We start from the raw sequence: 27,258 nt of genomic DNA on the forward strand, positions 1-27,258 counted from the left end.
GACAAATTCAGCACTCTCCTACTAAAGGTCTAGCATAAACACTCACTAAAAACCTGCCCCACCCACCTCAACTCTGCCATGAAGACAGTAAAGTTTGCCTACAGGGGGAAGTACAGATGGAAGGACCTTGAGAGGTTAACACAGAAGAGGCAGTAAGCAAAGAACAGACGAACTTGAACTGTGAGTGACTAAAAAAAAGGACTGAACTTTCGGAAATCCCTTAAATTGTTGCCTTAAGCTAACATACTGAGATGCTGACTGCTCAGTGCTCTTGTCTGCAGCTTCAGATTAAGTGTCCTGCTTTATGGTTTTTGTTATAATGATGTATGCAACTGCAGAGTAGACTTGTGTTATTGCTGTCTCCTGGGAGCCCTCATGAAACTGAGTTGTGCATCTCACGAGACTGTCAGAGTGAGTTAAAATTAAAATAAATAATTAAATAAGATGAGGTGGGAAAAGTTCCACCAGCATTGCTGGAAATCATTACAGCAGAGTAGTTACTGCTTAGTGTGGCAGCAAGTCACTATAATGAATTCCCAGGAAACGAGTATGAGCACAGTGATGCAAAAATGTGTATGCTTTACCATCATGAGAAGATGCATCCTTAGTAGCGAAGACCTGTCCTGAATCTCAGTGTCCCCCATCTTCCATAATCAAATTGACCACATATTTGAATTCATCTGAATAATTCAATTTTGCAGATGCACATTCAGCATAGCTCTACACACCTTTTGTCACATGCCTGGGGGACCCTTTTCAGTCCCATGGTGACAGAGTGGCAATTAGTTAAGGAACTTGTAATAAATTGCATTTCTCGTATACTTTCTGACTTCTCCCTCTGCACTCTGCCCTCTAGGCGTCCTCCCTGTCAGAACAAATTCTTCCATTATCAAAATCCAACCAGCTTCGCATCAACATAATTATTTAGATATAAATAATTAGGCAGGCGAATGTTTCTTCCTTCCTGCGTTGCCTGTGCTTAGTCTATTGCCAATGCTATATCCTTCAGCCCTGCAGAAATAACGGTGTATTGACCTGGAGACCAAAGACAAAATAATGGGCTAGTATCAGAAAGAAAAATTGGATGTTATTTTTTGTTCTATCCTTCTGAAGAGGTTGATAGATTGCCAAGAGAATATACAGTACTCCTGTGGACCTCTGGTAATTGGCAAAAAAAAGTTGAATTTCTAGGTAGATGAAGTGAAATGGTTCATCTATAGTTGATCTCTATTCTCTTTTCTCAAGGCTGGTAGAGCTGAGCTATGGGACTTTACATGAAAAAATGAGGCACTGAGTTTTTCTCAGCCTATGCGATACAGACACAATATAAAATCATCAGTGCTTTCTAACAAACAGTGCCTTCTGCACATGCTAGTCAATCTGACAGAAGTAGTGTCAAAACTGTTTTGGAAAGCATTTAAAAACTGTATTACATGTTGTTGTCTTGCCCCTTTGTTGTAATGTTGTAGCTATGTGTATGAGACTAAAAACTAGGAAAAAAGTAATTAAATAAAATGTTCTTAATAGTTTAATAGTAACTTCAATAACCACAAATTGTTATTGTTCTATATTGACAGATCTTCTAGAAATGGGAAACTGGACTACTTTTTTACTTCAATAGCATAAGGAAATTTTCTTTAATTTGTAAGATAACTGCATGAGATATTGAACTCCTAAATTATTGCTGAATTTATGTGTAAGTATATTACTATTCTGGAAGCTAATCTTTATTATCCTGGAACTCAAACAGTTTCCTAAAGAAACAGAGAGAAAAGAGCATTGGGTATCTCCGTCCTCACCTCTTTAAGCCAACAAACCCAGCTGATGGCTGTAAAGTGTCAAGGGGTGTTATTTCTTGTACCTCTCTTTCACACTTACACACAGTCTTCTGGTAAAGACCATGCCTAATCACCAAAAAGTGTCTATGCTAATCTAGAACTGACTTCTATTTCACCTAGTAAATTACTTTACATAAACTCCCTTTTACAAAATAAATAGAAATAACCACAAAACAAAGCCTCCAGGAAAAATAAAGATTGTTCTTCCATATAAGGCAACAGAAATTCTGTTGTGGGGAGAAAGGTGTGGGGAGGAAAAAGTGAGAAAATAAAAGGGATCTAAAACTGACAAGCAGTCAGACATTATCAAAAGATAAATAACAGAAGAAAATTTAGAATAAGATACAACAAAGACACTGAAAAATCTCTGGGAAAAAATCAAGATAGAGAAGCAAATTGGAAAGTTCAAGTGGAAACAGCTGAAGCTGTGCAAGCTAATATGTGAAGCTATCAGAGATGATTTTTCTCCCAGATCTGCAAGCATGTGTGTGTAAAAAATGTAGTACAATTTCTGTGAAATGTAAGAAGTCCAGTTAATATAGTTCAAGCTAGCTGGTCCTCTGGAAAGTAACTTCTTATACTACATAACAGAAAGACAATCTGACAGCACAGATATGGGCTTTACATGCCCTAATGTTGTAACCAGATACCCAAAATTAGTCATTGCCCAGGAACTAATAAATTACTCTTCCCACCTGATTTTTTTAAAGGTAACAGTAGCGTTTAGCTGCAGAGTTAGCATTAGATAATTTTAAATTCATAAAATCATTTCAGATAGTAATGTGTGATTAATTTTTCAACAGTATTCTGACTGACAGACATACATCAAACAATTCCTACTTATGAGGCTCCATTCCTCCTACTGGCTTGGAATTCCACAGAGACAATATCAGAAGCCTCCAGTAACTCTACAGTTTGTATCACATAAGATTTCTTCCTAAATGCTGATAATCCAGGCTACTTTTTAAATCTAAGAATGTCTCTTTTTCTCTCTCCAATTCTTCCTCCATCTAAGGCAGATATTATTTCCAAATATTCCTTTTACCCTCAGTGATATACTTCATGAGGTTTATTGCTAATTTTGATTAATTAAAATTTCTTGGTTTACTGACTCAACTCTCTAAAATTTCAGTAGTTTCTAAGTCATAGAAAACAATATACTATTATTCTTCTGTGTAGATAGCAAAAAATACAGCTTAGCCATCCCTTTGGGTTAATAACTGCTGAGTATCTTCTTAATTTTAAATTAATTTGGATTTCAGAGGCTTAACTGAAACAGTTTGTGGTTTTGTTGTATTTGCATTATAGGTTTGATTTTAGACAGTTTGTACCTAAACCTTCAACACAGCACAAGTATGGACTCTTCTTTATTTCTAGCACAACAGATTAGTCTCATCTTTTCCTTTGTAAACGTTATTAAATTATGTTAATAATATCTTGAGACCAAAAAAGGAAGAAGCTAAGGCCAGAGATGACTTTTCATCCAGCATTAACACGCTGACATTTCTAGTTTTCTTTTTTGGTTCTATTTTGGCAAGATGGGAGTAAAAAATTTCAAAGCTTTCCTTTAAAATCCTGACTTCACCCCTAACAATTAGCCAGCATTGGTTTGATTCAAGTTCTAGATAAAAGTTCATTTTCATTTTTCCTTGACTTTTATCTCCAGTATTGAAACAGTTCGTAATCCAGACTCCCTGTTAGCTTAACAGGCCTTAAAAAGTTACAGTGCTGCCTACAATATGTTGCATCATTTAAACTAGCTGGGGTCATAAAATGGAACAGACATGGTATGAATAAAAGCTATTGAGATTATTTATAGAAGAGGCCCCACATTCCTTACAGAACGTGGCATATGAACTGGAATTCAGATTTTGTTATGAAGAAAGTTGGAAGGAAAGCCTAGCAGCACCTGCAATTAAAAGAGAACAGAAATGCTGTGCTAGTGCAAACAGCCCTGGGCAGAGCTCCTTCCCGATAACACCTAGGTTGAAGTAGATTAGTCATGTGTTATATCTAGATGGGCTTCCCCAGAGGACAAAACCCCACTGGAACCCTACCTAACAGCACCATGAGGATGAACGGAGAGCGTGAAAAGCTGAAACAGCCTTAGGAGATAAATAGTCACAAGAAACATTCAAAAGGTTTTAATGTTGCTTGTGGCAAAAGAAAACTCCTGAATAGTTACTGGGCTAGCATCTGCTTTATCATTGCTTTTTCTTAATAAACAAGGCTGTCAAGACTGTCTTGTACCAAGCTCTTAAAATATCAGCTTTACTAGGAGTTCAAGGAATTTATAAAAAGCAATGTGGACTAGTGATCCAAGGTACTCTCTTCTGGTCCTATGTGTAGCTTATCACTAAACACAAGATTTAATGGATTTCTTAATGGATAGCATCAACTGAGGCACCACTCACGAGTAAAAATTAGCTACATTACAGCTAGGCAACTAATCCAGCACATTATATGGCAAAGGAGATTGATACCACATGGCCCAAATAAAGGATTCCAGGCACGCTGACACCCAACATGATACAAAAGTAAACATAACCTCTTTAACTATTTTTTAAAAATGCTTTTCAAAGAGGAATAATTTGCTTTTCACCAACAACAACAATAAAATTTTAAAAGATTGGGGGGTGCCCAGTCCTTTATATACAAAAAAATTCAATTTTACATAAAAACCATCAATGCCCTTGAAATTCCCATCAGAAAAGGGGTTTTCATTGCCAGAATACAAATAGGCAGGTCACATAAGATCCTCACCTGCACTGTTACACTGGAAATACATTAGAACCACTATGGAATTCAAGTCTTATTGTCATAACAGGATTTTTAAAAGTGTATCTAATTGATGCTTTGGTTAGATGATGTGCAAGATGAGCTGTGATCTGCTATGCTGCCTTTAGCAATAAATGACTCCAGTGAGTGGTTAACTGTAGAGATGATTTAAAAGACTCATTGATTTTAGAAAATATGTTGAAGAGGGTTATTACAAGGCATTCTTATATTCATGAATGGGTACAGGAAAATATTAAACACTACAAACCAATGGATTTGTTACCCCGTTGAGCAAATACATTTTATGAAAGAGAGTGCAAATGAGTAAAGAAATATATGATCTTCCTTGAACAAAGGGAGATCTGCAAAGTTTGCAAACAAAACAGAAAAAGTACTTAATTTGCAAACAGCACTGCATGTAGACAGGCAATTAACGCTGCAACGAACAGTTAGTGAAAATATGACATTAAAACAAGATTAAAGGATTCAATACCTGTCCTCAGTTGGCACACAAAACTAATTCATACATGATAAGCAGGCACATAGCAACTTCAGGATAGCAGAAGTGCTCTGCCACAATCAACAACTGAAGAAATGTTTTTTTGCAACTCTACCTATATGATTTGCACACAGAGTGACCATCAGAACCACGACACAGTAACAACACAATTAGTCAGGTAAAATCCAGCCACCGTTTCTATAATTGCACACACAGTCATGCTAGCCATTACCTGCTGTGAAAGGAACAACTGTGAAACACAGGGAGATGACTCATGAATCTGATTCACGTCTTTCTCTTTTTCTCAACCAGAGACCAATCCATCTACATTTATATCTGGAGTCCATGTAACTAGTCAAGGATAATATAGATACGCAAGATGGCACAAAGGTCCTTTTACATTCCCAAAGCAGCAGAGGCTTTTTTTTCTGTGCTGTTTCTCCTCCCAAGGAACTTGCTAGCAGAAAAAAGCTTTCAGTGATTTCTTGAGTCATTCCTCCCATTTATAAAGGTCAGGTCACCCAATCAGGGAACAAAGCAAATACATGAGACTCTGATGAGCAATTACCCAGTTTAAATAGGAAGAACTTGCAACAGCCCACTTGTGTATAATCCACAGGTACTGTTTGTCCTAACAAATTATTTCTCAAAAATGAATAGCAAGAGCTACACTGAGCGGTATGGTAGCATCCCAAATGACTGGTAAAAACCAAAGAATGGGAAGGGAAGTGCAAAGTAGACATTAGATACTTAAGAAAGAGGTAAAGACATTTACCTCCCATAGTTTGCTACCAGTTCAGCACTGTACTTGAAACTCCTTAAAATCACATATATATAGTATAAATTAAATAGCTTCTTGACTGAAATTTCCCAATAAGCTCTTCATTTAATGCATTCAACTTACAGATTTTTTTCCTCAAATAGTAATCATGATTAACTTTTATTTATCACTGTCCATCACGATTATGACTGACTGAGCTCACTTTCTGTATGCTGGATTCAGATGACAAAACTCCAACTCCCACTAGGCAAATTACAAAATTCCAAGTTTGGCAAAAGTAAGCTTTTACTTAAAAGTTCAGTGGCACTCAGCATCAACTGCTTTCCTCCGTAAGAGAGCATCTTGCTTTTCTTTTAATTTTTTAAAATCTCTATTAATGTGGTTTTGAGTTATAAATGTTCTAGGAGTAAAAAACCACAATAAAAATACTAAAAAATCCTTCATTACAGCAATATACAAAAAGGGGAATTTATGAAAAAATAATTCAGTGTTCAGAATGCCTTTTGTGGACTTCAGTTTTTAAGAAATCAGCATTAAGAGGTCAAATAGTGCCCAACTGTTGACAGGTAAGACAATCTCTTTGGGTCAGTTACTGGCAAAATAATAAAAAATGTAAAGGTTTTTTTCTTGTTCTTTGCAAAGAAGCAACAGTAACCTGAATTCTATTTTGAGTTTGAATTTGAGCACTACATGAAACCAAAACAAATTGCTCCTGGCTTCAGTGAAAGTGGCATGAAGACTTTATCTACCTATTTTACAACATCCTGACACCATGTGTGTAATGTCGCAGACTCCTCCTCAGGTTGGGGGAGAACCTTTGGGCACCACCTAGTCCAACGCCCTGCTCAAAGCAGGGTCAGCTTCTGGGCTGGAAGCGCCTGTTTACCTGCAGAGAAGCTTGTGGGAAAGAGGATGCATGAACTGGCCTGGGGTAAGCTAACTGGACAGGAGGTCAGAAACCAGCAGATATGACTAAACTTGCTGGATGCAACAGATGACAATGTAAGAAGTTACAGACAAAGCCATGAGGAAGGGCTAGATTTCACAGAGACTGAAGTGAGAAGCAGCTGCACTTCACAGACCATTCCAGAAGTATATGGGAGCTCTTTTGGAGAGTCAAGTCTTGCAAGATCCACACTGCCTAGGTAGCTATCTCGGTAATACTTTTTAAAGTTGAGACTACCTAGGAAACACTACCAGAAATACCGAGTTTGGGTGTTCTTGTAGAAAAGCTAAGATAAGCAAGGAAAAGGTAATTATGAGCAAGTTGTGTATTTGGGAGGGGACAAGAAGATGGTAAAATGGAAGAACCTGAAAGAGGAAATGGGGGGGAGGAAATATAAAAGGCAGCCAATCATGTGATCAATGTTATTTGGAGATCGCTGTAGAGCAGCCCTGTGCCTGACCACTGCCATTTGGAGCAGGGCAGTAACAGTGCAAAGATGGGTTTTGCACTGTATTAGTGTCTGACTTGCTTCTGCAGTCAGACGGAGAGGACATATCTTCCCTGGAGCTGTTGAGGGACGGCTGGCAGCTCTTCTCCTTGGAATGATGGAGGAACCCCTGGAGGGTACCACCTAACAACCTTTCCCTCTCAGGTCTCCTGTAACACACACCAGGGGCCCTCTCTTCATTTTAGACCTCCGTAGATTCTGTTAGAGTTTCTGCAGGCCTAGATTAATTTTATTATTACAAATATATTTCATGAAGCCTGTAATTAAGTGATACCAGTTCGGTTAATCCCTACTCATTGTTTCACAGGTGTACGAAGTGAATCAACTCCTGCAACAATCCAGGTCGTTCCTTGGATCTATACCCTTCAGTTCAAATAAAAAAGGAATCATGGAAGTCACAAAAACCCCAATAAAAGAAAATCCTCTTCAGAAGTAAAACTATTACCCAGGAATCCAACACTAAAGAAAAGGAATAATTTTAAACGGCACAATGGTGAATAAGAGCTCTGTTCAATGGTCACTGGCAGTTCCAGGATTTCTCTTATGCAGCTATAGAAATAACTATAAGTAAAGAGAAAAGGAGACATCCATCTAAGTTGAGTCTAAATTTGAAGTCTGTATTTAAAAACATGCCTTTTCTCATCACACTTTAACTGAGATCTCCTTAAGTCTTTGATTTCTCCTGTGACATTACTTCTGCCAAACGTACTATAATCACTGTCAACCACACAGCATTACTGCTAGCATGTTCTTTTCTTACCATTTCCCTAAAAATGTTTTTCTTCTACACAGTACCAACTAGATTTGTCTTTGGCTGCACTCATCCCTTCATTATATTTAGCTTTCTCTACTCTCTTGAAATGTACATACAGAGCATAACTTTTTTTTTTTTCCCCTCCAAAATCTTATCTTCCTGTCTTCTTTTCTCACTCTTCCAGCTCAGCCAGTATTAAACCATCAGGCTTCTCAATTTATCACTTCCAACAATAAATGTATTTGGTTCCGTTTTAGACTGAGTTATGCATAATTCTTCAAATGGAATGTCACAGCTTCCTCATAGATATCTATAGTAAAATATGTTATCTGTTAAATGCAAACAATATAACTTAGCAACTCATTTTGCAAAGTATTCACAAGTCAGAATTGATGTACAAAACAGTCACATAACTTGCAAAGGCAGCTTTGCCCAGACGGATGAACGAAGAGGATACAGATAAACATGCATGTGTTTGTGGGTACATAAACAGGAAGTGTCTGCCTATACGTAACAAACAAATACAAAAGAAAATTAGTGTAATTTGGTGTTGAAATTTTCAATGGATAATTACTGTTGCAAATACAGAAATATATGAGACACCTACTTTTGTTATCTTGGCAAGAAAGGAATCTCTAATAATTAGAAAAATACCAAATGTCATACAGAAGGCTGTCTGAACAGACTGAGTAAATACAACTCTGCATGTCACATTTTAAATATTCTTTTACTTTGAAAGAAATCACAGCTTTGTTTGTAGCAGTATTTTTATTGTCACTTTGTAGTAAAAAATGAACACAAGCATCAAGCATTTACTCGTACTTTTCACCCTAGGGGTAAGCTACACTAGCGGAATGGATTTTTTCTGAATATCTTATTTTTTACGTTCTTTCTTATGTTGGAGGATTCCCAAAATCCAGATAACTAGGTTTTCTATCATGGGACATCAACATGAACATGCAATGATTTCTACTATATAAGAAATAATTTCTGTATCTTCCACCAGTGCAGTCACTACCAATATTGAAAATTTCCAAAATAACCCAAGAAGACATTTTCATAAGTTTTCTAGCTTGCTGTATTGCAAATTCGGAAAGGAATGATGTAGTAAATTCAGGTGAAACCTAAACAGAAGAGTTAAATGAAAAAGATCTCAAAGTGAGTTTTGAAAAGACATGGAAATGACTGCGGTATTTTACATGAATTCTTAGGAGAGTGTCTTTAAATAGTTATGCATGGCTACATTGGAAGTGCATCAGTGTCTCCCAATTAATATTATATTATCAGAATTATCCTTTCTGCTATTATAATAGCAAAACATCTTTAACATCTGCTTAGATACTTTGAAGTACTCTTGCTGTCATCACTCTTTCTTTATTAATTGAGTAAATCTATCCCGTATTTTTCAGAAATTTACACTAAAGCATAATCCAGGACCAAATAATCTGTAAGTAAAAAATTCTACAAATCCACCAAAATCAACAGGAAAACAGTGACTTTAAGAAAAGGCAACCAATTTCGTTCTTTGCCACTAATATTTCTGTAGTTCTGAAGTTCATTTTTTCTAATTAAACACTAGAATCTATAGCTATAAAAAGATCAAGGAAATATTTTTTCCATTTAAAAACACTCTGATTTTTGAAGGCTGTGTAAACACACACACACACACACACCCCCTCCACGTAGATCTGTATGTCTATGTGTGTACCTATGTGAACAAAATCTCCACAAGCTCCCATTTCTCAGTAGTTGCATTGGTCTGTTACAATTTCTAACTAAAAGTTCCCCCACAAATTCATTTTTACTCACTTTTCCATTTCCATTGCTCTAAGTTATGACACCCCCCCCCCCCCCAAAACCAATCATTAAAAACTCTTTATAGGCACGATTAATGAATTTCAGTTCAACGACTGAACTCATTATAACTGAGAACTACTTTAATCTTGCATTTTTTCTAACAGAAAGTAAAAATATTCTTATATATATGCTTATTTGCATTTCAGATGTATATGCATTTTTTTCCTTTCCTTTCTTTAGGGAAGGGGAATGGGTACCAAGAATGAATGGACTGTTTTTCTGTCTTGAGAAAGCTTGTGTTACATAGCATGGTATTTGAAAAACAGGTAAAAAAATATATAAAGATAACAGTGTACTTTGGTAAATAACTATGTCCAACTACCAGTGGAAGTCAATACGGACACAAAGAAGACGGTAACATGTTTTTTTGTTGTTGAGAGTATCTAATACCTTGTTTTTTTCAACAGCTACTCATATTATCACCACTTTCTTTTTCAGAAAAGCAGAACAGTTGTTTGTCACAAAAAGACACCAAAACAAAAGAAAAAATCCAACTCTTTCAATCCTGATGCATGTATTGGTATCTTTGAACACACAGTATTTCATTAAATTCATTCATGAATGTCAGCATATAAAAGTAATTTTTAAAAAATGAATTGTGTGCTAATACTGAAACATACAAAGTCACCTTCATTCTCACTCATCTTTTCAGAACAGGAAGACATATTTCCACGCTTTTATCTCAGACTGTTCTTTATTGTTCTTCCTAAGCTTCTCTTCTGAGGAAGAGATCCTGTCCTTCATTTCAACCAAGGTAGTCTTTTGTAACTTTTATGTTATTCCTCCATTATTTTTGTCTAGATATAAATCACTTCAATGTTCTTCCTTGAATAGCTCTCCATTATTCTAGAAATGTGAGTGTATATGATTTTTTTTATTTGAACTGAAGTTAAACACATCATGAAAACCTTACTAATGGTCTTAAGATAACTTCAGGTTTTATACAGCTGACGATTTTCATATACTAGTTTGTATTAAGGTTTAAATAGCAAAATGTGTTAAATACACTAATCCCACTGAACTGCCATAGACTTTGTATATGCAACTTTACTGCATTCTTGTGAAAATTTTAGATTCCATTCTTGTCCAAGGAACTTCCCAGAACAGATAAACAGGTAGATAAATTGAGATTTAATGTTCAAGCCATAACACCGGCAAATCCTCAGAAACAGAAGGGGAAGGAGAATCAAGGTTAATCAGTAGGATCACGTCTTAGGTTCTGATTGTGCAAACAAAAAAAGACTGACTTAACTTTAGGCCTATTAATGAAAAGCTCATTCACATTAATGGGATTGTCTGCTTAAAACTAAGCTTAAAACTGAACTTTTTAAAGATTGGGTCATTGGTGTTTTAATGGAGGAGCTGGAAGAACAGCTTCTGTAGACAAATAACATTATATACTTAAACCCACCAGGAAAATTTAAGAATGCAGCATTCAGTTTCAAAATATGTTGGTCTTCCATTAATAATACTCTAATGGCAAGTGAAACATTCTAAGACTGTTTTCATATTGTTCATAAATAAGAGGCTTTCTAGTGTGGGTTGAAGGTCTTCAAGAAATCATTCACAGTATGCTTAATAGAAAAAAAAAAAAAGGATTCTCTGCACCCAGAGGGCACCTCAAACTGTAACTTACATGTTTTCTGAGCTTAGCTTTGTTTCTGTAAGTGAGCAGAATGAGGGTTTTGCACTCATCCAGCATCATTAAAAGAGCACCACAGTCAGGACTGAACAGCCAGAAAAATCACATTCTCAGTTGAAGAGGGAAAGCATTTCATAGGAAAGATCAGTTTCTGAGCAAAACCTCATATCTCAGTCTCATTTTGAGCCTTCTTCGACAGTGCTTACAACTACACTGTTCCCAGAGTACTCTATTCAAGTTGTGAAAAGTGGTAGACTGAGGTACCTAAATGCAACATGTAAAATATCTGCCGATAAGTTGCAATAAGTTATATCCCATTTATGAAAGCAGTCATTCAACAGAGCTTGTAGGGAAAGCATAATTTAATGAAAAAGAAATTTAAAAGTGCAACAGCTTCCAGATTTTTTTTTTAATGAGGCCTGGAATACCTGCTATGAAAACAATCAAGAGAAATAATAACTCAAAATTGTGTACCTATAATTTCATCTCTAACCAACCAATCAAAGTGAGATTCAAGCTTTTCACTGGTGGTTGTTCTCTCACATTTCAGTATTTCGTGTTTCTCACACAGGTTATCTGCTACTTTTTATGAAAGTAAATTGGTATTTCATTGATAAGGATACATAAATTTCCATATATTCTAGCATAGATTTACTATAACTACTATAAGTAGAAAGGGATTGGGCTCTTAATGAGGCTACTAGCAAACCCTCATCACCCTTTGAGAATTAAAAGAAGTACATGGTTATCAAAATGAACTGCCACAAGCTTCACAACAGAACAGCAGTATCAAGAAAATAAATAACCCACAGTGATTAGAAAAGCTTAAAAAGCTGATAGAAGTTCATGATCCCGATCTAATGCAGATATAATAGCATTAAGGAAGCTTCAGGCTTATTCCTTCTTGATAGAGAAATTGTTTGCACAGGAGGCTAAAGCAACTTAGCAAATAGGAGACTAAGGAGCTACTCTGACAGGTCACGAGCATCTTTAATCGCCAGGTAAAGGCTGATGGAGTAAGAGCTAGCATAGCACCCATGCTCCATCCCAAACCCCACTCTAGACTGAAGAAACTACAGTGAAATGTTTTGCTAGTTAGTTTGTGTGTTTGTTTTCTGAGCAGACCCCTCTCTTAAAGGAGCAGAACAAAGCTGGGTTTTTTTCATGATTATGAAGTCATCTCCTACACACCATCATGCAGCATGCTGTAATTTTAAAACTTGAATATTAGTTTTCTTTCTAAAACTCTGAACTGTGAGGTGCTGACATTGCTGGAATTATACATGTCTTGAGACTGAACAGAGTCTGTAAAAGATACTTATGTCAGATTTAAGCAACACTGACTGGTGTTTAACACTTGTACACGCCCCTTGCATGAAGATGTACGGCTCTTATGTGATTATTGTAATAATGCAGATTTCTTATGCATGAAAAGGTAAACAGACACAAAAAAGATACACATACACACATAGATGTAAGCATCCAGTAAAGAATGTCACATTCAGTGCTTAATCCAAAGGTTATAAAAATAAATAGGATTCTTGTAGAATTAACACAGTTCTGAATCAACACCGATGATTTAAGAGTAATAATATTTTATAGTATTTTCCCTAAACAAGAGAATAAAAAATGACACTCATCTGTTCTACTTTTCCAAAGAGTTAAATACTCCTTTTTCCCCTCTAGAGAGCCTTCTATTATAAGGCATGAAGTTTAGAAAATTGTAATTCTAAGTTTTATAGTATTACATGAGCTTTTGTAACAATTTACCTAATACTTTCTACAACATTTTGTGAAAACAGATATTCTTCACCTCAGTTAATTAAATCAATAGAGAGGAAATAATAAAGAGGAGTTCAATATTAGATTATACTATAAATATTGCTCTTGGAAAACACTGGGGAAAGGATTTAAAGGAGAATTATTCATTGAACTGCAGTGTTACCTTCTACAAATGTTTTCATAATTAAATGTGTTGGTCAGTTTGGAATCTAAGCTTGGTTATTTTTTAGATGTTATCTTTGAAAATCTGAATTTATTTTTACTTTAAAACCAAACGAGAAACAGTTGAATTGAATAAGGTGTATATAATTAAAACAAACAAACAAAAAAAAACAACCCAAAAAAAGAGGAAAAAATGAACAGGAACCCAAAATGCTTCTAGGATAGCTGCTTCCTTCATGCTCACATTTCCAGTTCTTCTGTCTGTAAATGGGGAATACATATCAGAGCAGTTACTTTTTGTAAACAGCAGCTCTCCAGCTCTGACAGCAAAGGACTCAGTTTGGGCTGCACAACATGACCAGGCGTCTGGGTAAAAATGCAAATGGCTGCCTGCACTGTGCTCAGACACTGCATGTACACTGATACACATGTAAGCTAATTTTCTTAGAGCTCATTTAGCTGTATCTGCAGTATACCAGAGACATTGCCGATCAGTGACATGTAGCTCCGTAAAAAAGGTCAAGAACAGACCAACGCATTATTAAGTGGCAGAGTTCAACCCTATTTATTTCAGCATATATTCAAACAAGTGTCTGAGAAATCTGGCCTGCTATGACAATTCAAGAGTTTTAATGCATGAACAAGGGCATTTGCTACATGATTTTCCTATTGAAAACTCAATTATTAAAGGATAAATATATACACTGTAAGATAAACTTGATACCTTGGATAGCAAATCATTCAAATATGCAATCTCCATAACCTACCAAAAGCAACAATTAATTTACCTTAGCTAATAGATAAAAACATGCAAAGCACTGATCCATCTCAATAATATTAGGTCCATAACACTGTCTAGCCATACTTTTTTCTAGCATACATCCTATTCACTTTGCCATGCCCTTTAGGTCTTTTGTCTTACACACATGAGAGAAAACTAATCCACTTCTGCCAATAAGTAAATTTTGCCAAAAACAATTATATAGCTAAACAGAAAAATCTTGTGGGGTTTTGGGTTTTTTTTCCCCCTTTCATCCTTTATCCTTCACTATATTTATTGTGTGGACTGTAACTAATCAATCTCATAGGTTATATACATACACTATCTTATTCTAAACACAAGCATTCTAAATACAGGGAAATCTATTTCTGCATTTCTAAAATCCACTTTCTACTGGATATCTATCTTCCATTGATAGCAAAGATAAAAATCACTTCTTCATAACCATGGTCATATCCAATAATTTAGAATAAGGAAGTCATAGACAGATGGAGCTCCATCTCATCCACTACTGCTGCTTTAGTAATAGCATTATGGAAGTAATGCACCAGAGACCACACTTTTTTCTTATTCATTTTTTACTGCATTTTCACCAGGGAGCAAGGAAATGGGACTCCAGGGGAGCTGACTACACATGCTAGTAGTAAGACACAACCCACAAGGCATCAATCCTTTGATACGTACCAAAATAAATGACTGAAAGCAAACAATTTATGAGACAGTTGTACTTCTATTTCGACACTCAAGCATAAAATCCAATGTGTCAAAAATGCACATGCCAGAATAACATCAACCACCAGAATAACATCAACACACAATAACAACAGCTCATCTTCATTTATCAGTATTTCTTAAATAAACACAGTGACAGTTATGTACTAGTGGTGTCAATATACTCCCACTCTGCACAATTACAGACCATCAGAACAAGTGTTCATCACTCATTTAACACTCTCAGAAACCATGAACCTTCTCATATGCATAGACAAGGCCCCAGATAGCTAATGTCAAAGTAATCTTTTGCTCACTCAAATGTGTTGTGGTTCTGTCCTGAAAAAGAGCCTTTCTGGAAATAAAAGAGAAAACATCCTACATACCCACACCGCAGGTACTTCCTCCCATCTCTTCCATTAAAATCTTTAACAAGAGAATAATTAGTGCCAAATGTGTAGAAAAATCATTAGGTAGCAACTCTTCTGATCCTGCTGGACTAAGCAGGATTTGTACCAGTAACCTAAGATCAGAATCTCTGTTTCTGACAATAAGGTCAGCAGCTATCTTATTCCCCCAAAATTCAGGCAAAGAGTTCAGAAGTCTTATCATCTTCATCATTCTTTCTAATATTTTGTTGAAAGCTTTCATTTTTACGTCTATCGTTCTTACAACTCAGTGACTGCTGTCTACCGCACAGCCTTGGCATTGATTTCTAAAGCAGTAGTGCAACTATATCCCCATGGCAACTTGTGTTCAGATAACTTCTCAAGCCATACATCTACCAACCACAGGAGATGGCCTATATTATTACAGTCATTCCTAAAATACATAACCAATCTTCTATTATCAGCCTACAACCCTTATAATTTGTGTAATCTATCACTTCTCTCACTTTCTCAGTTCCTTCTTTCCTTTCTAGCAAACCATCATTCATTACTCAGCAGTTGAAGTTAGCTTCCACCCAAAGCCCAAGGAGATGGCAGGAGAAGGTGTGCAGTACCTCAGAGACAGAGGCAGTGAATCTAAAGTTCATGGATGGAGGAAGGTTGTGGCTAGGCAACACAGCTGATTTCCTCCAACACTCCAGAGCTATCGAAATACGCAGTCCACTTCCTCCGCTTTTCTTCTCAGCTCCTTCAATCTAGCCCACTTAACGGACAGAAAACCCTTCAGCTTTTTGGTTGCATTAGTCTTTCGCTGGTTACTGTGCTGCAACTGGCTTCCCAAGGGAATGAATGAGCATCAGACACAGTACCACAAAGGAGAGAGGAACACAGCTGGGAGCCATGCATCTGGTAGCAATGAGTAAGCAGACTGGTTTGACTGGGTCCAATCTGCATCCCAGTTATAGCCACACAAAAAAATACTCCATGCTCCTTCCAGCTAGTCCTACTCCACTAAAACACGACACAGTTCCTTTGCTTCCCAAGCCTCCTGTTTGTTGCTCTGAAAGGATCAAGATTCTGTGTATTCAAAAAGCTGCAGAGAGCAGCTTGTCCCAGAGTCAGGGGGATCTTACGGCATTCTCCTTCCCTGCACTTGTGTATAAACAAAAGACACTACAATATATTAAAGCCATGTTCATAATTCCTAAGCTAATATAACTACAACCTAGTATTATGAACTTCTGCCTCAGCTGCTTTCATATTTTCAATTCTAAGAAAAGCAAAAATTTCATTTTTAAACTAATTTGCTGAAGTAGTGAAGGTTTTAAAGATATTGTATATTAGGTGCAGAGTTTAAATATTTCTCCTGTGTGACTGTCCTCAAACAACAGCGTAAGTGCTTAATACACTTGCAAATATGTCCAAACATTTCTAAGTCCGAGCTTCATCCATTCGTGTTCGAGTTTAGGTTCTCACATCCAAATCTACCCTGTAAGATTCATTATTATATATTGCTTTCTGCTGGAGAGATATTTTCTCCTGGGGAGAAACAGAAAGCAGCTAACACCTGCATTTTGAAAAAGAAATTTTAATCTGACATGATTCAAAAAAGCATTTGAATTAACAGACAAGCATGCTGCAAATAAAGCTGACAGTCATTTGTAGTACAAAACAGAGTAGCATTTTTAGTAGCGTGCAAATAGAGCTGACAAGCATGTCTTTATTCAATTAGTTCCTAGTTTCCAAGGGCAGAGTTGTGTGCACACATCCAAACTGCACCCTCTAATTTTAGAGACTTTCAATATTGAATATTTAAAACTACTTAGTATCCAAATCAATTTAACAGAATGTCACTTAATGTACTTCTCAGTTTTGGCTTTCAATAATTTACTCTGTATACCTCAACACTGCTCGTGACCTGATCCATAATTACATCCAAGCAGATCTCTTGGTCTTTTTTTTAAAGTATTTCAGTTTCAGAATAGTTAGACTTCCATGTGTGCACATTTTTCTATGCTTCTCTGTATTATAAAAGTTTCATACCAATCCATCTGCGTATCCTACTTACTTCTGCAGCTAAAATAGCAGGTAAAACAGGCACTTACTGTTCAGCGGTTACAGGGCTCTCCACTCCTCCTTTTCCAAATGACTTGCCAAATCAAACCTACTGCCTCTTTAGCTGCTGGGAAACAAAAACAAAAAAACCCCACACATGTCAGAATTCAAGGAAATATGGAAGAGGGTATTTTACTAAAAAAATATCTTTCAGAGGAAGTAAAAAGCAGTGTAACAGATAACAGCTAATAAGAATCTCTGAACATGAAATCCCTTTACAAGAATACTGTTGCAGGGCATACAGTTACCATCTGTAGACAACAAGAGAGAAAAAAAAAACATCAGAAGCAGTGATATTAAAAATATATAAATAAATTTTAAAAAAGCAAATCTATCATGTCCAAATATGCTTCCCCCTCAATACAGAATTAAACTTTGAAGAAGCCTTTGATTTCTTACTTTTTTTTAACTCAAAAGCTGCAAATTTCCATTGGAAAAAATGCAATTGGAAAAAAGGCAGCCATAAGAAACTTATATTTTCTGAAGTACATGACAGCTGCTGATTACTTAACATTCCCCAAAGGTATCAGTATCAGCAAGCAGTGCGGTGCTAGCGCTGGCCATTCAACAGAGTTATTAATAATTGCAATGCTAGCACAAGTCAGATGTGCTGGAATTATTCCTATAAAACTAGCATGATGAAGCATCTATGATTTACAGTAAGCCTCATTCACATGACACCAGATAGCATTTTAGAAAATTAGTTTAAACAGTCATTTCAGACCCAATGTATGGTAGAGATGTCGCCACGTTAAACACAGTTCTGTTTCACAAAGTACAAAACTCACGACGACTAAAACGTGAAGTAAGAACATTTTGCTTTCTAAAAGAAAGGTCAGCGGCATTCTCATACCTCTTGTCAATACCAGACACAGCTCTTAAATGACCACCGCCAGTTACAGAATTTCTGTCTATTCATACCAGTGGGTGGTGATGCTGACAGACTACGTGAAGAGCCCTGTTCCACTGTGCACGCCCGCTCCTTACACACTGCTAGGAGACAGCCCCTGTGCTGCATAGGTGAAAATGCGTTAAAAATGTATTTTTGAAGAGAAACATTCTCTGAATGAAAACAGCCATTATCTCCATCTTACAAACAGAAATATGAGGCGTGCCAAATGTCATGGGGTAAAACCTACTTGAAAGCAGCGCTCAGATAAAACGAGGTCTGAACAACATCTGCCCACTCCACGAGTGTCGGTACGCGCAGGAGAGAAGCGCGGATGAACTGCTACGGACTTCACATCCTTGCAACGCCTTCGGGGCAGGAGCCTAGAAGGCAGCAGCGAGCGGCTAACAACCGCTTTTTGGCTTTAGATGTGCAGAAAGTCAAAGAGACCGGCCGGGGGTGATGGGATCAGCGAGGCCCCTGCTAACCACCGCCGGGGAACGGGGCTGCCCAGCGCGCCGCCGCTGCCGGCACTGGCCGCCTCTCCCCCGAGCCCGCAGCGCTGGCCGTGACCGTGAGCCGGGGCACCGCGGCTTCGGCGGGTGTCAACCCGCGCGCTGTACCGAAAACGCACGTCTATCACGCCCGCCCCAAGCGCGCCCTGCCCCAGCTGGCCTCTGGCAACAGCCAGCCAACGCAGAAATAAAAAGCTGTGTCAGTGAGCAGCGTGGTTCTCTTCTTGCAGCTGCCTCACCCACAGAGTCCCCGTGACGCCAACCAACCTGCAGAAGTACCGCGAGACAGCTGTAGCAGAACGTGAAATACGTTTTTCTACCATCCAGTGCATTCCAAGTACCTCAGCCACCAATTTACTTCCCAGAGGTTTTTCTTTATTTTCACAGAAAAATATTCCTTAGTATTATTTCTAAACTTACCAATGCTACAATTAAAATTTTATCAGGAAAATAACTTTTTATTTACTTTTCTTAGGGAATAGTATTTTTTAAAATTTGTGTTATTGTCATTTATATTCTCGCACTGCAGGAAACCTCCGGTTAGAGATAAGAGATCCTGTAACAAAAAATAACCTTTCTTTTCTGAAGACAGAGTACTTTATCAAGTGCTTAAATAATCTCCCTTCCACACCTATTTCAAATTAATTTCATCTTTCCCATCTCCAGAATGACACCTGCCAGTGCAGCTGCTCCGCTAGGCATTTTTGTGTGTGCTCAAGTCCTGCAGAATGAAAACAGAGTCAGCATCAGGGGACAATGTTGGGGGGGCACAAACCAGAACACCGGCGTGGTGGTTCCACTGCTCTGGTTCCCAAGGCTAATCCACGAAAAATAAAATATTACCACTACAAACTTCGCAGAAGAGACCTGGGAAGAAAGGTCAAGGAATAGAAAGGGCAAAACACTTCTCTATCTTCTTTTTTAGAACTGAGAGAGAGATAAAGGGTAAGGAGATTGCAAACCACCAAGAGAAAAGCAGAAGAGGCAAAGCAAGGCCATGCGGCTACCAACCGGTTCTGCCATTAGATCACAGGGAAAAGCACAAGTGAGAGCTGCTATGAGACCCCTTTCTTCCACAGAAACATCAAGCAGTACTTGCTCGAACAGCTGCCTGCCTCAAATTCTTCCCTTGCTCACTTTCCCCTGCTGGTTCAATCCAAATTATTTCATGTCAACTCTTAAATACGGGGTGTGTTTAAATTTTTTTATGGGAAAAGTGCAGTATGGAACTATGCAAGGTAAGGTAAAAAGGCTGCAGTGAGTTAAACTTGTATATTAAATGTTTTTCATTGAAAAATATTTTAAAAATATATTAATAATGCCTTTTGAAGAATATTTGAATGATTACATATGAAGCTGGAGACAATACTCAGAACTGATTACTCTGCAAAACAGGATAATAAAGATTAAAAAATCTCCACAATAAAATTAGAAACTTATAGTTTGAAGTACCATACTGTTAGCATCCCGAGCTGTACAGTCCCAGTGCTTTTGCAGAGTTCCAACTGATAAGTGCATTAATTAGAAAAGAGAAATTCCAACCCCCTTTTTCTAGACAGAAGGAATGTCAAAACTCCATATTTTATTTACTAGAGGATTCAAAGCTAACCAGATTTTACTTGCTATATATAAAAAGGTAAATTTCTCCCGCAATTGTGATTTCCCCTATCCCTTTGCAAAGGATTACAATGGAATATCTTTTGGAGAAGAAGAGTTGTTGCTTCTTATTTAGTTTTCCTTTGCATCCCACAAAATCAATTGCACCAGTGAATTTTCATCTAAAGATAAACAGAAAAGGGAAATGAGTACATCTGCCAATACTTAATAAAATAAAAATTTTAAATAACTGTTAATAAATAAGAAATTGTTTTTCTCCTTTCTGGATTGCAGTATAAGAACCAGACAAAAACCACAGTCATATATAGAAATCAGACACTGTTTTCAAAACAGTAAAAACCAGTTTATTACCACTGTTCTTATTTTTAGTCTTGTTATTGCTCCTTGAAATTATAGGTGGGATCAATATTACACAGATCTATTTTCTTACTGGTATCCCAATAAGATTCTAGAGGAACTAGAACACAATGGATGCTATATATATATATTGCTATGCAAATTTTGTAGTAAAGGTTTCTAAACCTCCCAAAACCTACAGTTTGAAGCAATACCGTTATAGCAACTAAAGCAGTGAACTTGCTCATACTTACGTATTTAACAAACTGAGTTTGAGGCATATTGAATAAAGATCTTTCTACAGAAAAGTGATGGGCTGCAAGAAGTGTTGGTGACTGTTCAGTGTGATCGCTGTGGGAGTAACTGCTTAGTGTAAGGAAACAGTTAGCTACGGAACTGGTCAGGGAATGAAAAAAATGAGTTATCAAGGACATCCGTAGCACCTGGAGCAGTAAGAAGTTAGGTCACCTCAATGGATTTAGGAGCCCAAGACAAATTGGCTGAATACTAAATTGTCGAAAGACAATCTGAAAAGGCTCTATTCAGCATTTTGGTATTTTCTGCTTGCTTTTCACCACTAAATGATGAAAACAGAGTGGGCTAAACAATCTACCTGATAGTACCAGGCCCTTAACACTCAATCTGTAATGGCTGGAACTCAGCCACCTACGTCTGCTACCTTCTATATTCCAAATAGTGTCGTGTATCTTTTGTATTAAAAGGCCCTGAATGAGTATTTTTAAACAATTTTCAAACTACATAACCTGCTCTTCCTTCAGCAGTTCAATACAACATATCAAAAGGTGTATTCGGAAATTTATTTTTTCAAAACTGATCTAGAATCGGAAAAAAAAAAAATTAAAAATAGAAAGAATGTATTTACGTTCTTGAGCTCCAGCAAAATAAAGCACAAGAAATTCCATCAGAGTTACTGCAACTACACCCATTTAAATCAAACAGGAACGTTCAACTACTCACAGTGACAGCAAGAGATATGAGTTCATAACTCTGTTTACAAACATCAGGGTAATTCCTGCTGGTTTTTTGGGTTGAGGTCTGGGATTTATCTGTTCTTTCTAAAATGAAAATATGCTCCACAATTTCTAGTAGACACTGTTGTAATACCAAATGTAGTGTGTCTATTTATCATACCAACTCATTAACTTCGCTTATTCCTCTCAGTTCTCAAGCTTGCCTTTCTCATCCTGCATCTTTTCTTTGTTGTGTAAGAGTTTTACTGATATTATTATAATTAAGACTAGAAATTCAAACTCCAGAAATGGCTTAGTTTTACCTGTGTCAATTTTATTCTCAGGCAGAAATAAAGAGCCTGTTAAGTGATTTCAGAAATCAATTACTTTATTTCAAACCATCCATGTATAGTATCTCTTAGAAGCTGCTGAATGTTCTGGATTCCTACAGATGTCCTTCATAATGTTACAGTTCAGGTAGTTCTTAATAAAGAATATAGTTAGTATGAACTAACCATCTGCTTTGTATCATTATTAATATATTTGCAATTCTTCTGTATGAAATTACAGTGTAGCATCACAAGTCCAATTACAATACACATAATGATAATCTCTGCTAACAGAATGGCCCTAGATGATCCTCTGGAAATCTAAAGTATTTATAAAACATGGGCACAGTAAAAAAGAATACATTTCAATTAACAGAAGCATTTTCTGTACTTGCTAAGGAAAGGCTACTTATATATTCATCAGTCCTGACAGTGACTGACAGAGCAAACCTTTAGGAAACAACTTCTGGGAATCAAATTGAAGTGCTGAAATGCTGGTTCTGAAATGGTTATTTAAATTATTTCTAAAGTCACCTCTGCCACTGTACAGTAGTTATTACCAGGGAGGAACAAACACTGTATGTGGTTATTCCTTTCACTTGTGATTAAATGAAAAAAAAAAAAAGAAAAAAAAAAAGAAAAAGTGTCCTAAACAATGTAGTACATCTTTTGACCAAGCATTAGACAAAATGGAGAGTGTGTAATCAAAGCCTTTACTTGAACTGTGTGAGGAGGCTTCATCCCTTGTGTGGCTCCAGTAATTGCAGTGGGCTTACAGCAGGAACAGACCAAGGCTCATTGTACAGAGCAGAACACACAGCACTACGTTTTGTAAACTGCTACACGTTTCTGATCAGAGCAAGCAGTTATGTTTTAACTCATTTTCCAACTGTGTCAACAGAAAAGCTCCCGGCAGATTAAGAAAAGAAGTAAAGTTCAGCACTGCCTTCTATGTCTTCAAGCAAATAAAACATACAGATAGCAATTTAAAATAATAGGACAGATATTATCAATTAAGTTTGAAGTGAGCAAGGCAGATTTTTTGCTTTTCTCTAATTCTTGCCTGAGATGCAGCAGAGTAAGGTCACTAAGATCATTTGCCATTAGCAAAGCTTAAGGTTGGAAGCTTTCAGGTCTCTGTTAGGTGCATGCATTCCCCAGTGTGCTGTTCTTGTTTCTATACTTAGCTGGAATCCCACTGAGCAAATGGATTGCATGTGCAAGAGCAGAACGAAATCAGGCTTTTAGTATGACAACTTTTCTCCCGACACTGGCTGTGGAGAAAGAAAGAACATGTAAAGTATAAAAGAATAAATATAAATAATTTCATGGAATCTGTTTACTAAGCAAATGTGTAACAGGTTTTAGAAAACCGTAACTGAGGTCTACATGTAACCAACGTTAACTAAATACTTATGCCACAACTTATAATTGTTAACATGCAAGAAGTAGGCAAAATAAATTGGCTGATAAGCCACTCAACTCTCTTTTCAGCAGCGTTCAGTCACCATGAAAACAGAGCAAACAAAATTAGCTCAATAATGAGAACTAGCTCCCACCTGACATCAGTATTTCTAAACTCTCAGATCCAGGAAAAAACAGTGGATCCAGGGAAAGTGCCCTATAACCTCCAGGCTGTGTTTGCATTCCACATACAGAAGCTCAATCATAGAATCATAGAATCATTTAGGCTGGAAAAGACCTTCAAGATCATCGAGTCCAACCATCAACCATGCCCACTAAACCATGTCCTGAAGTACTCCGTCTACTCACTTTTTGAATACCTCCAGGGATGGTGACTCAACCACTTCCCTGGGCAGCCTGTTCCAATGCCTGAACAACCCTCTCAGTAAAAAAATCTTTCCTAATATCTAACCTAAATCTCCCTTGCCTCAACTTGAGCCATTTCCTCTTGTCCTATCTCCAGCCACCTGAAAGAAGAGACCAGCACCCACCTCACTACAACCCCCCTTCAGGTAGTTGTAGAGAGCGATAAGGTCTCCCCTCAGCCTCCTCTTCTCCAGGCTGAACAGCCCCAGCTCCCTCAGCTGCTCTTCATAGGCCTTGTGCTCCAGGCCCCTCACCAGCTTGGTTGCCCTTCTCTGGACACGCTCCAGCACCTCAGTGTCTTTCCTGTAGTGAGGGGCCCAAAACTGAACACAGTACTCGAGGTGCGGCCCCACCAGTGCTGAACACAGGGGAACGATCACCTCCCTGCTCCTGCTGGCCACACTATTTCTGATACAGGCCAGGATGCCGTTGGCCTTCTTGGCCACCTGGGCACACTGCTGGCTCATATTCAGCCGGCTGTCAACCAGCACCCCCAGGTCCTTTTCTGCCAGGCAGCTTTCCAGCCGCTCTTCCCCAAGCCTGTAGTGTTGCATGGGGTTGCTGTGACCCAAGTGCAGGACCCGGCACTTGGCCTTGTTGAACCTCGTACAACTGGCCTCGGCCCATTGACCCAGCCTGTCCAGATCTCTTTGTAGAGCCTCCCTACCCTCAAGCAGATCGACCCTGCCTCCCAACTTGGTGTGATCTGCAAACTTGCTGAGGGTGCACTCGATCCCCTCATCCAGATCATTGATATTAAACAGAACAGAGCCCAACACCGAGCCCTGGGGAACACCACCTGTGACCCGCCGCCAACTGGATTTAACCGCATTCACCACAACCCTCTGGGCTCGTCCATCCAGCCAGTTTTTCACCCAGTGAAGAGTACACTTATCCAAGCCATGAGACGCCAGTTTCTCAAGGAGTATGCCATGAGAGACAGTGTCAAAGGCCTTGCTGAAGTCAAGGAAGATAACATCGACAGCCTTTCCCTCATCCACTAGGCGGGTCACATGGTCATAGAAGGAGATCAGGTCAGTCAAGCAGGACCTGCCTTTCGTAAACCCATGCTGACTGGGCCTTATCCCCTTCTTATCCTGGACTTGCCATGTGAGTGCTCTCAAGACAAACTGTTCCATAATCTTCCCCGGTACCGAGGTCAAACTGACAGGCCTGTAGTTCCCCGGATCCTCCCTCTGACCCTTCTTATAAATGGGAGTCACATTGGCAAGCCTCCAGTCCTCTGGGACCTCCCCTGTTGACCAGGATCGCTGACAGATGATAGAGAGTGGCTTGGCAAGGACCTCTGCCAGTTCCCTCAGTACTCTTGGATAGATCCCATCAGGTCCCATAGATTTCTGAGTGTCCAGATGGTGTAGTAGGTCACTAACTATTTCTTCCTGGATTAAGGGGTGTATGTTCTGCTCTTCATCTTCACCTTCCAGCTCAAGGGGTGGAGTACCCTGAGGATAACTGGACTCACTGTTAAAGACTGAGGCAAACAAGGCATTAAGTACCTCAGCCTTTTCCTCATCTCTGGTTGCTACGTTCCCTTCTGTATCCATTAAGGGATAGATATTCTCCTTGGGATTCTTTTTACTGTTAACATATTTGTAAAAACATTTTTTGTTGTCCCTTACAATAGCGGCCAGATTTAGTTCTAGCTGAGCTTTTGCCTTTCTAATTTTCTCTCTGTATGATCTAACAAGATCCCTGTACTCCTCCCAAGTTGCCTGCCCTTCCTTCCAGAGATGATAAACTCTCCTTTTTTTCTTGACTCCTAGCAAAAGCTCCCCATTCAGCCAGGCCGGTCATTTTCCTTGGCGGTTCGACTTGCGGCACATGGGAATAGCCTGGTCCTGAGCTATTAAGATTTCCTTCTTAAAGAATGTCCATCCCTCCTGGACCCCTTTGCCCTTCAGGACCATCTCCCAAGGGACTCTCTCAACCAGTGCCTTGAAGAGGCCAAAGTTAGCCCTCCGGAAGTCCATAGTGGTGGTTTTGCTGACCACCTTCCTTGCCTCACCAGGAATTGAAAATTCTATCATTTCATGGTCGCTAAGCCCAAGACGGCCTCCGACCATCACACCTCCCACCAGTCCTACCCTGTTCGTAAACAACAGATCTAGCAAGGCTCCTCCCCTGGTTGGCTCACCCACCAGCTGTGTCATGAAGTTATCTTCCACACACTCCAGGAACCTCCTAGACTGTTTACTCACTGCTGTGTTGTATTTCCAGCAGATGTCTGGAAAGTTAAAGTCCTGAAACTCAACGGCACTTTGGTGCCTCCTGCTATGACACTGAAGCATGAACACACGGTGTAGGCGGACTCCCAAATCCACGGATATAAAGTCCACAGGGTCTGGAAAGACTCTGATCTACAGCACCCTAACGTGAATTCAGGCAAAGGTCTACAAAAACTGTCTACCAAATGAATCAAGCCAAACATGTTTCTGATTAAGTGTTTGGACTTGAGGTTCTCAATGCCTTCTTCACTTCAAGTCTTTATTGGAAAGACTGGTCTTCAGGAATCCTAGGTCAGTGGCAGAGTCTGGAGTAAGGAAGACACCCTTGGTGGTGAAGAAACAGGTTAGGAAACTTCTAAACAACCTGGATATACATAAGTCCATGAATCCTGAGAGGAAGCACCCAGGAGTACTAAGGGAGCTGACTGATGTCATTGTGAGGCCCCTCAATTACCTTTGAAAGCTTGTGGCAACCAGGAAAGACAGTTCCTGAAGACTGGAAGAAAGCAAATGTCACTCCTATCTTCAAGGACAAGAAGAAGGATCCAGGAAACTACAGGTTGGTCAACCTCACCTCAATCAGTGGGACGGTGATAGAGATCTGATCCTGGAAACTATCTTCAGGGGCATGAAGGACAAGAAAATGATCAGGAGTAGTCAGCATGGATTTACGAAAGGGAAATCATGGTTAACCAACCTGATTGCCTTCAATAATGAGGTGACTAGCTTGGTGGATGAGGGGGGAGCAGTGGACGTGGTTTGCCTCAGCTCTAGGGAGGCTTTTGACACTGCCTCCTGTAACATCCTCAGAGACAAGCTGAAGTATGGGTTAGGTAGGTGCAGTGAGGTGGATTGAAAGCTGGCTGAATGGCCAGGCAGAGAGGGTCGTGATAAGCAGCACAAAGTCCAGCTGGAGGCCAGTGCTGTACCCCAAACATCCATACCAGCGCCAGTACTATTTACATCTTTGTTAATGACCTGG

General features: G+C 38.6%; 1 protein-coding gene across 11 annotated transcripts in view; it reads right to left on the reverse strand.

Annotated features, from left to right (window-relative positions):
- CDH18 (cadherin 18) overlaps positions 1-27,258 on the reverse strand; it is a 542,660-nt gene that overhangs the window by 172,974 nt on the left and 342,428 nt on the right. For 8 of the 11 annotated variants that reach the window (XM_030041846.1, XM_030041840.1, XM_030041839.1 and 5 more), the window contains one exon: positions 17,534-17,610. The gene's annotated coding sequence lies outside the window, so the exon portion shown is untranslated. The remainder of the gene's footprint in view (positions 1-17,533; positions 17,611-27,258) is intronic. The other 3 variants (XM_030041847.1, XM_030041843.1, XM_030041848.1) reach the window with 1 other exon arrangement.

Source organism: Aquila chrysaetos, chromosome 18, assembly GCF_900496995.4.
Source record: "Aquila chrysaetos chrysaetos chromosome 18, bAquChr1.4, whole genome shotgun sequence".
Classification (NCBI taxonomy): domain Eukaryota; kingdom Metazoa; phylum Chordata; class Aves; order Accipitriformes; family Accipitridae; genus Aquila; species Aquila chrysaetos.